Raw genomic sequence first — 10,997 nt, 5'->3', positions numbered from 1 at the left:
TTTTTTAGATTTGATCATTGAAAAAAAAGCATTTTAGTCGGATATTAAATGTATTAAATGATGCATAAAGTTTGCATGGAACCTTTCTCTGATATTGTGTACATGTTTGTAGTAGATTCTGAAGTTTTTATGTGAAAGTACTTTTGTCCTCTTTCCTTGACAGAGATTATTTTGTAACCATTGACCATTGAGAAAAAGTGTTCAGAAGACAAAAGAGAAAATCTAAATAAATAAATAGCTTGTGTGTTATAATAATGTCTTATGTTGTCAAACATTGTTCAGATGGGAGTTAAAATATAGAAAAGCAACTTAGTTGTTTGTGTGTAACAATCCCTGTTTAGGCTCATGATTGATTTAAATTGATTTAATCAATGACACACACACGTTACGTCTTAATGAGATGGATCAGACACCAGTTGAAGGTCTCACGCTGACATTGGGTCATTAAACACATTTTCAAAAGGGCATCTATTAGAATTTTAATTAGAGGTAAAGAGCTTAAGTCATAACTTTGAATCGTTTCAATGGACTCTGTGGGAGACTCATAAAGAATTCTCTCTTCATTGATCTGAATATATGCAATAGGTCAAAATCTCACTGTTTAAAAGGATAAACAACATGAGAGGAAACTGATCCAGGATCGATCCGTCTGTCTGCTGTAACAGGTATCCTGCTGTGCTGAACACTAAGGCTACATGTTAATATCCCTATATTTCAAATTGTACTGATGTCAACATGGGTGAGGTCTGTTTTATAAAACGTCTAAAGGAAGGAGAGCAGAGGAGAATTTAGGGTGTAGGAGTCACCCCCACGGTTACCTAACACCTCTTTTTACTGCCTCCCTTCCCTTATGACATTTGCCGATTGTTAATTATTTATGATGACCTTCTATTGCCAGAGGCGAGAACCTCAATCAGAGCAACACTTAACAATACAACCCACCGTCAGTCCCTGGAGAAGTGACCAGGCCAAAAACACCGGGGGCAAAGAAAGCTATTCACTCATTGTTGTGCTGAAATGTTAGCCATCACGGTATAAACAGAGAAATGATTAAAAGGTAAGAGTACAACAATGACAAATGTGAACACTGATGTCACATTTTTTTTAATGAACACCTCCTACATTCACCACTGTTTGACACCTCTGGCATTTACTCTGCTAAATGAGCCACTGGTTCAATCCAGGTCATCACACATCTGAGACAATATAATGCTTTTCAAAGCTCCTACCGATGTGGAAAATCAACTCAGATATTTTCACTTGTTCTGCCTAATTACACCAATTAATGTGTTGGAGCTTGACTGACATCTTCCTGATCAGTAGCCACCAACCCAGGTGTTTAGAGACCGTCTGTCACACTAGCAATCACTCAGCCGCTCAACAAATATTCATCAAATATTACAAGAATTCATTAAATACAGTCAACATAATGCATCCATCTATCTATCATATCTATTACATTATACAATTATAATTACAATTATTCTTACAAAGACCACTCTCCACAGTCCACATTTACAATTCCAGTCTCCAATTCCACATATAAAAGGGCTCCTGGCCAAAATATGTGTTTGAACCAAGACCTATCTTGCTGTGAGGTAATCGCTCTGTCCGCTGTACCACCGTCCCAACTCTCATTGTGTCACAACAAAGTGAGAAGTGACAACCGTCCGTCAGCCATTTACACAAAACCAGTAGTGTTGTATTATGAGAATAATTGAGACAATATTAAATACAAATATTTTAACCTTTGATTTAAGACACTTAAAGACAATAATGGAAGTAAACAAATGTAATGTCGAGTTTTATTAGCAGAGCTCTGCCTAAACAACTTGTGTCTAGTTAGCAGGTATTTGTTAAACATTGTGCGGCTTACTTGATGCAGACTATTTTAATATAAAACTGGGAAGCAAAAAAAAGAACTTAAGGTTGAGTGCATGTTGAGTTGTTGAGTAACATAAGAGACCGAACTACATACAAAAAAGGAGCAGAATCTGCAACATTAGGAAGAGAATGACTGAGGGAAATTTGAGGGTGCAGAGAAGAGATAATTGTCAGCCTCTGTGTTGCTTTGTGTAAGAAAGTACACAAATTTAAAGCTCATCAATTATTTATGAAGTTTGAGGACATGAAAAGATCCCCGCGGTGTCTTGATCACCCCCTGGTGGCTTCTGTTAGTCATTTGCAAGCATTCATTTTGGTTTTAATTTCTTATGTGATGCTATAAGAAAAAAAAACATAGTGAAACGAATTGATTGAAAGCTGATACTGACTCACAACCTATTGAGCGTGTGTATTGGTGGGACCTGGACACTACGGCTCCTCCACTCGATTGTTTCTGCACAGACTATGGCTCCAAATTATGTCATCGGCTCAAGATGGCAAAGTTCTGATCCTGGATGTTTGGGCTTTATGTCTGGAGAGTGAGAGGAAGTGGAGATGTGTCATCGATCCTTATTTACAGTCCATGTTAAAGCTGAATAGCTGCAGGCTGTTAGAAAGCTCAAGATATACTGCATCGCACAAGTTATGTGTCTAGGAGGCCTACCTCTCTTATTTAGGTCTCTGGCTCTGTGAGGCAATAATAATCTTATCATCTAAGAATCTTAACAATCTATTGTAATACATTGTTATTTACTGTCTTTCTCACCACTGCTGAATTTCACCCGACTTAAACTGTATCTACAGTTTAAACTGTGAGGAAACACTTCATCGCTAAATGTCCATCGGTGGAGCCAGCTCCAATTAGGGTTGCTATGGGGATAGCACCAGCTTCCGTCCTGATGCACCTCATTTAATCCTGCTGCTCAGTCAAAACCCACAAAACACTTCTATAACTCTGAGTGCTACATGACATTGCAGCACACATTTGTGTCGTGTTTTGTTCCTTTGGTCAATTTTTCCTTTTTCAGGCTGTCCAGTTATAAAGGTATTTCAAATTTCCATAAGAAATTTGGAACAATAAAGCAATAGGTACAAAAATATATATATTGACATATATGACATAAAGAAAAAACAACAAACGTACAAAAAGACAATATTTTCTATATTTAAAAAAAACTCATTTGTTTTGTATTTGTCAATCACCTGAGTTTGGGACGTTTTTGAAAGTGAGCTACTGGTTTTTAGTTCCTCAGACGCACATCTATCTCTTCTACATTTGTCCTCTGTATCAAATTCTGAATACAGTGTGGGAATAGCTTATGATATGCTTGGTACATTATTTGGTAGAGTATATAACAATGAAGAACAGGGTGATTCAATTAAAAGGGTGTGATGTGTTTGTGTCTACGAGGCAGCTAGATGGTTCTGCTGAGACTCGGAGGCTCAGGGAGCCAAAGTCTCTCTGTTGAGTTAGTTACATTGTGTGAAAGAGGAGAAATTTGCATTCGTTATGACCAAAAAAGAGGATGTAAAACATCTGGACTTTCAGGATCATAAAGTGGGTCTGCTTGCTCAGCTATCCCACCAATTACAAGTGGAAAAACAACCCAGGTTTAATTAGGTCATTATACAAGGCAGGGGAGTTTTCAGCAGGGGAGATTCTCCCTGCACCGCTCTCCTGGCTTTGCCCTCCCCCTGCTGAGAGGAGGACGCGGGGGTGTTACCCCTGCGTTTTATCCCTCAGCCAATCATCATCTCTAATAAATGATACTCCGCAGGAAGTGACACGCCAGCCAACACTAATTATGCTCAGCAGGAGAGGCTGGCTGCAATTATGCCACATGCTAAAACGTCTGCCTGCCACTGCTTCATCTCCCTCTGGTCCTGTGGTAGATCACCTGACTGGAGAGTGGAAAAATCTCCAAATCTATCCAGTAAAAATGTTTCCTATTCAGTATGTAGGTAGTCAGAGAGCTCCTGGACACCAGGATATCAGTCTCTCTCTGAACTTATTGAGCAAAGAATTTTTACAGTACTTTGAAGTATCCTGAAATGATCTTTTCCAAAGTGACAATCCTGAAATGATCTATTCCACAGTAAAATGTTGGACTTTACTTTGAAAAATCTCCAAATCCATTCAGTAAAAATGTTTGTATGTCAGTATGTAGGTAGTCAGAACACCGGCATATCAGAACACAGGCATATCAGTCTCTCTCTGAACTTATTGAGCAAAGTGTTTTAACAGTAGGTAGTCGGCTGATATGACCACAGAGACGCGAGTGTCGGCTGGCTTGACTGCAGTAGAAAAAATCACTGGACACAGTCTAGTTTTGGTGCCAAATTTCAAACCAAATAATAAAGACTGAATTGAACCGAGCTCCTGCATGAGCACCTGGATAATTCTAAAGGGAATACATGGAAACCATGAAATATGCTAATCTAGCCACCGTTTGCTCACACCTGCTCCACATCAACTGGTTGTTTACTAAATGTTTAACTGCCCCCAAGTGGTCAACGTGTGAATTGACTGATAATCAAAAGGTGTTCTCTCCAAACATCAAGAAAAAAATCTTTACAATTCTTATGTTTGTTTAGGGATGACTGTTTAACCCTTAGATGCATAAGTGGGTCAAAAATGACCCGTTGAGGTTGTTTTCTTGAAATATCTTCGTAATTAAATTTTTTTATCATTTCATATTCCAGGTATTCCTCAAAAAACATGTTTTTGATAAAATGCCATTTACATTTTTAACTTACTATTTATACATTTTAAGAAATTGTAGTTTTTGTATTACTACCCCGCAAGAGCTGATACGTGTAAGTATTATCTTCATATGGACGGAGAGTAGCAACGGAGAGTAGCAACAGCTGGAGGAAAAGAATGGAAAAATGTCACCAAAGATGAATACATGGCCTTCATTGGATTGACCCTGCTTGCAGGAAGTGAGAAGAACTGGGATGTATCAGTCCGTGAGCTGTTTGGGAGTCCTCTACATAATCCCACGTACAAGGCCACTATGGCTGTTGGAAGATTTGAAGACATTCGCTGTACCTTGCGCTTTGATGATAAGAGGACCAGAGCCTTCCGACTGGAAACAGACCATATGGCAGCTTTCCACTATGTATGGGACCTGTTCCTGGTCAACTGCAGACAGCGATTCATCCCCAGTGATTGTGTCACTGTGGACGAACAGCTTGTGCCATTCAGGGGTAGGTGCAAGTTTCTTCAGTACATGCCAAGCAAGCCTGCCAAGTACGGCCAAAAGATCTTGTGGGTTTGTGATGCACGCATCCCCTATGCAATAGATGGTATAGTTTACACGGGGGGACAACCAGGGGAAGAAGTTCAGAAGAATCTGGGAGAAAACATTGTCCAGCAGTTGTGTAGTAGATTTAGAAACACAGGTCGCAACATCACCATGGATAACTTTTTCACCAGTGTGCCTCTTGCGCAGCATCTCCTGGAGAAGGATCTCACTATTGTGGGGACTCTACGTCAGAACAAGCCAGACATCCCTCCTCTGATGAAGCCTTTTAAGTCCAGGAGTTTGGATTCAATGACATGGTCAGCTATGTCAGAAAGAAAGGAAAAGCTGTTGTGCTCCTGAGCAAGAGGCACCACGACAAAGTAGTGGATGAAAATAGCAGAAAGAAAAAAACAGAAGTGTTCACATTTTACAACAAGACAAAAGGAGGTGTAGACACCACTGACCAGATGGTTGGCACCTACACCTGCAAGCGCCAAACACAGAGGTGGCCCATGGTGCTGTGGTACAACATAATTGACATTGCCACCCTGAATGCCTACACCTTTTTCATGGCTCAGCACCCAGAATTCAAGAGCGGCATCGACAATGCACGATGGCTCTTCCTCAAAGAGCTGTCAAAGGAGCTTGTCACACCACACATGAGGAGTCACATGGAAGGCTGCCCCCAACTGAACAGGGCCAACCAAAGAGAAAGAGGTGTCAGAGTTGCCCAAGTAACAAAGATCGCAATGTCAACAACAGGTGTGGGAAATGCAATGTACCTGTGTGCAATGATCACATCCAGAAACAGGTAGTTTGTCTGAACTGCAAACAGTGATGAGACAAGAAGGCAAAACAGGGAAAAGAGAGAGGAACTGTCAATGACTGGACAGTTACACACACACAAACACACAGACACACGCACACACACACATACACACATATACACACACACACACAATGGATGTTCACATTTTTCTATTGCTGTTCTGGGTAATTTTATTTTTCAAAAATGTTAAAAAGTGAAAAATAAAGATATTTCAAACATGAAATCATTCTTGTGTGGTCCTAAATATAATACAAAATATTATACAAGTGATTATTCTTAACCAAAATGTATGAAAATGGCATAAAAACCCATTGATTTCGAATATGGGTCATTTTTGACCCACTTATGGAAGAGTGTAGGGTCCAGTCACTCGTGCATCTAAGGGTTAAAAAATGCAAATGTAGATGCACAAGATGAAAACATTAAATACTGAGCTTTAACCCTTTGATACACAACATGGGTCAAAAGTGACCAGATGGAGTTTTAATTGTAAACATCTTTGCAATAAATTTATTTCATCATTCAAAATTCCAGGAATTCCTCAATTAACCTGTTTATGATCATCACAAATTCTTATTTTCATTTGTCCTTTTTTACTTTTTTAATAAAAATCATTTGTATCACTACCCTTCTAAGGCACAACATGGGTCAAAAATGACCCGTATTCATTTCACATGTTATTTCATATATGGCTGTGCTTCTTTGCTATATCTTTTAAAATCTATTTATTTAATCATTTAATATAACAAACTATTTATTAAAAAAATCTTGTTTTTGATTACCAAGGATCATTATTTTCCCTTTCTCATAGTTTTTGTATAACTACATCAAGTTTACACACATGGGTCAAAAATGACCCATTTGATAGGAACCTTTGATTTGTAAATGTTTGTAGTTAGGAACATAACATTTGAACATTACTTCTCTCTACTGGTGGGAGAGAGAAATATGTCCAATATTACAGTTTTTCTCGATTGCTTAAGCACGATTTTGAATACAGGGTGCGGTGTTTCAAAACACTAAACACAATTGGCACAACCACACACCCAATCAGCAGAACACCTCAGATCCTTTTCAAAAGGAAACACTCTTGTAAAAACTATACACTAATTTATCAAAACCATATTTTGTTACCATATGAAACACACATGTTTCAAAAAAAAATCTTGTGAAACACACATGTTTCATATGGCTTAATTCTGATTGAACCAGTTACACACTGCTGCTGCTAACCTAAAACACTTTTAGCAATTCCAGTTCTCAGTGATTAGAGTCCTGTAAGTGAAGTACACAGAGAAAGTGCAAATAGACAATAAATTCACAAAACTCTACACAACACTAACGCTGCAGACTCATCAAAATATAATTTATTTCTCTCCATATACACATTCAGTCAACATGTCAACATGGAGAATCAGAACAAAACATGTCCCAGTTTTCATGCTACTACAGGAGTGTGCATAACGCTCACTGTAAGCTCAGCAAATATCAGACAAGCAGAAAATTCAGGACCCCTCATTGAAACCAGTACAGGTTTCAATGAGGGGTACCTGAGCCTGGGGCCGGAGATCATAAACCCCCCACCCCCATGCAGAGAAAAACTCTTTGATTGGGTTTAGAAAGGGAGAGTATGGTGGAAGGTATAGTACTGTAAACTGTGGATGGTGTTGAAACCAGTTCTGGACCAGAGCAGAGCGGTGGAATGACACATTGTCCCAGATGCCAGTGTATTGCATCTGGAGCATGTGGTTTACTGCTGTGACGATGTTGTGCAATTGCTCCAAAAATGTGAGAATGTGAGGTGTGTTGTAAGGGCCCCTACTGGCGTGATGAAGGAGGACCCCATTCTGTGTAATGGCAGCACAAAGGGTGATGTTACCCTCACGTTGCCCTGGGACACAGCTTATAGCCCCGTTGCCAATGATATTTCGGCCTCTCCTACTTGCTTATGTCAGGTTGAACCCTGCCTCATGTGTATATGAATTCATGCAGGATTTCCTCAGCATCCATCTGTAAAACTCTTAGAAATACAGTGAAAGACAAGATTGTGTAGTTCAGCATAGGTCTGGTATACAGTAAATTTACATTATAAAGGTTACGTGTGCAGTATGCAACATCACAGTGCTAAAGTGAACAATAAATCCTTCCACATACTCATGCTGCAGCCTTCTCCTCCTCTGTGGATTCCCACTCTCACTCTCACTCTTCTTCTTTTTTGAGCACGAGCTCCATTTCGGTTGAAAACACGTGAACTCTGCATTTGTATAGTGCTTTAACCTGATTGGTGTGTCTAAAATTAAGTAATCATGTGTTTGTACACCCGATGGCTGTGTTTAACCAATTGGCTCATAGGCGTGGTCATTTGACAGTCAGTGCTTAGGAATTGCAAGGAAGTGACATCTTCATATACTTCTGTGTCTAATGTATACAATTGTGTTTAGTGTTTTGCAAATCACTGTGTGTATTGTTTTGCAAAAAGTGTGAAGCTGACATTGTGCTTAAAGTGGTGCAGATCTGGGCTCATGTTATGCTCCTTGAGTGTAAGGTTTTGATAATTGTGTAATACTTTTGATTTTAGTGTTTAAGCAATCGAAGCTGTTAACATATTCTCTTTTAGCTAGCTAATGTTAGCTTATGTATGCTAGGTCAATTCTAGCTAACGATAGCTAGGTCAACATGACATTCTATTCTAGCTAGATAATGTTAGCTAATGTCAGCTAGGTCAACAAAATACAACTTGAAATAGAACAGTATACTGTATACTGTATACTTTATCAACTGATAGTTGAAAATATTATTTGGATTTTCCTTATCCACATTGTTAGTATGGCTGGTCACAGTCATTCCAGGTTGACAGCTGAACAGGTTAGAGATGATAAATGAAGAACAGGATGAAGATGAAGCAATTCTTAATCCTGATTCTAAGTCTGACATCTCTGATGCTGATGACCTAGAGACTATGTACCACAGGGTCAAGCTGGAGTTGTGGGCGTTTTAACGGCAGAAAAGTTGTCCGTTTTCATGCCACTTTTTAACGGCAGAAAAGTTGTCCGTTTTCATGCCGCTTTTTAACGGCAGAAAAGTTGTCCGTTGTCATGCCGCTTTTTAACGGCAGAAAAGTTGTCCGTTTTCATGCCGCTTTTTAACGGCAGAAAAGTTGTCCGTTGTCATGCCGCTTTTTAACGGCAGAAAAGTTGTCTGTTGTCATGCCGCTTTTTAACGGCAGAAAAGTTGTCAGTTTTCATGACGCTTTTTAACGGCAGAAAAGTTGTCCGTTTTCATGCCGCTTTTTAACGGCAGAAAAGTTGTCCGTTTTCATGCTGCCAAAGCTGCCAAAGACCGAAAAGCCAGCAGCTGGGGTTCCAAGTCCACTAGCCCTGTGTGCAAGGAGCACAAACATGGGATAGTCATTTGAGAGCCATGTATGCACTGAGATGGCAATTTGCACTGTACCCATTTGAGTTCATTTAATCAGTTTTCTTTTCTTTAATTCATTCATTTTATACATTTACCAGAGTTCACTACAGTTCAACATCAGTTAAATAGGTTGTATTGTGTATGCTATGTGTAAGTTAGACAAAGTGACAAATAAACATTTATAATATTAAATGGTTAATTCTTTAGTCCAAATCGTTGCTAAAATAATATTTTTTAACAACATCATCAAATAGAAAAATAAATCACAAACAATCAATTTGGTTTATTAATATATATTCAATTGAATTATTCAATCAAGTTAACAATCAAATCAAATAGTTATGATAGATAAACAGACAAAGAACTCTTTGACCATAATATCCAGTAATCAATGCAAACAATTCATTTCCAAATAAGAACAATTAACCGTCCATTCAATAAACATATGAAAGAAGCTCCCATTAAGAGTTTATGATGAGTATAGTTCTAGTTCAGATTAAGTGTGAGTGTGTGTGTGTGTGTGTGTGTGTGTGTGTGTGTGTGTTTGGGGGGGGGTCTGGTGGTCCTTTAATCTCCAGGTCAGGGGCGGCTTTTTTTACAAAAATATATTTTGCAATTAATAGGTGATTGAAATCCAGCAAAAACTCCATGCTGCCTTTGTTTGAGTTTCCCTCCATCTTGACTCACAGGCGTGTCACCTTTATCATCTCCTTCGCCCCCGCCTTTTCCTGTTGAGGAGTAAAGGGCCATTCTGTCCTTTTAGTTTTCTCCTTTCTGCTACACCTCTCCTCTCCTCTCCTCTCTTATCCAAGCATTCTAGCATTAAATATGTCAGCAATGAAATTATTATTGAACTTTTCAATTCAAGTGTCCATCGTTGAGCAGGCTACGACTGAGCTCAGTGTTTAGATGCTTATATGAACAAAATCATTCAAATTAAATGAAACACCACCAAACATGTAACATTATATATTTTTTTATTGGTTTTTGTTCATGTAAATTCCAGTTGAAGACACAGTGTTGCCTGAGTTTGCATAGGTGTGATAAGAAGGTAAAACATGGCAGCTGACAGACTGTGTTCATATCATATCTCAGACAGAGCAGGGTCATCTCTCCAGCAGACTAATGAACCACTGTACCTTAAAATAATGCCAGAGTTAACATTGTAACATGGATTGCATTGTCACATTACATACTCTTCCTCAGTAAAGGAGTCTACATAATGTTTGGGTAATGAGGAAACTTCCATCAAAAGGTTTAAAAAAGATCTTTGGGCACAACGGTTAAAATCATTTAATTTTACGGCGCAATTTTGGTAAGCTTACATGTATGTAAAATTATATGGCTCGTTTTTTGATCCTAATATGTAATCAATTTTAAATGTAGCTTTGGTCAAAGACAACTTCATCACTGAAGAATCTATAAGACATGAACTGAAAGCCGGATATTCTCCTGACATATTTGGGAGGGGCTCAATGAAAGAATGCAATATCTGAGTCCGACTTTGCTTACTTCTCTGGGGGTCTCTACTGATGGCCCCCTAGAAAAAGAAGATAATGTCTGAATAAGCACATGTGAAAATACAGCAGGAGATTGTCTGCATTCTTCATATGTGAAAG

Source organism: Limanda limanda, chromosome 10, assembly GCF_963576545.1.
Source record: "Limanda limanda chromosome 10, fLimLim1.1, whole genome shotgun sequence".
NCBI lineage: Eukaryota > Metazoa > Chordata > Actinopteri > Pleuronectiformes > Pleuronectidae > Limanda > Limanda limanda.
The sequence above is the reverse complement of the archived record's forward strand: the minus strand, read 5'-3'. Positions refer to the sequence as shown.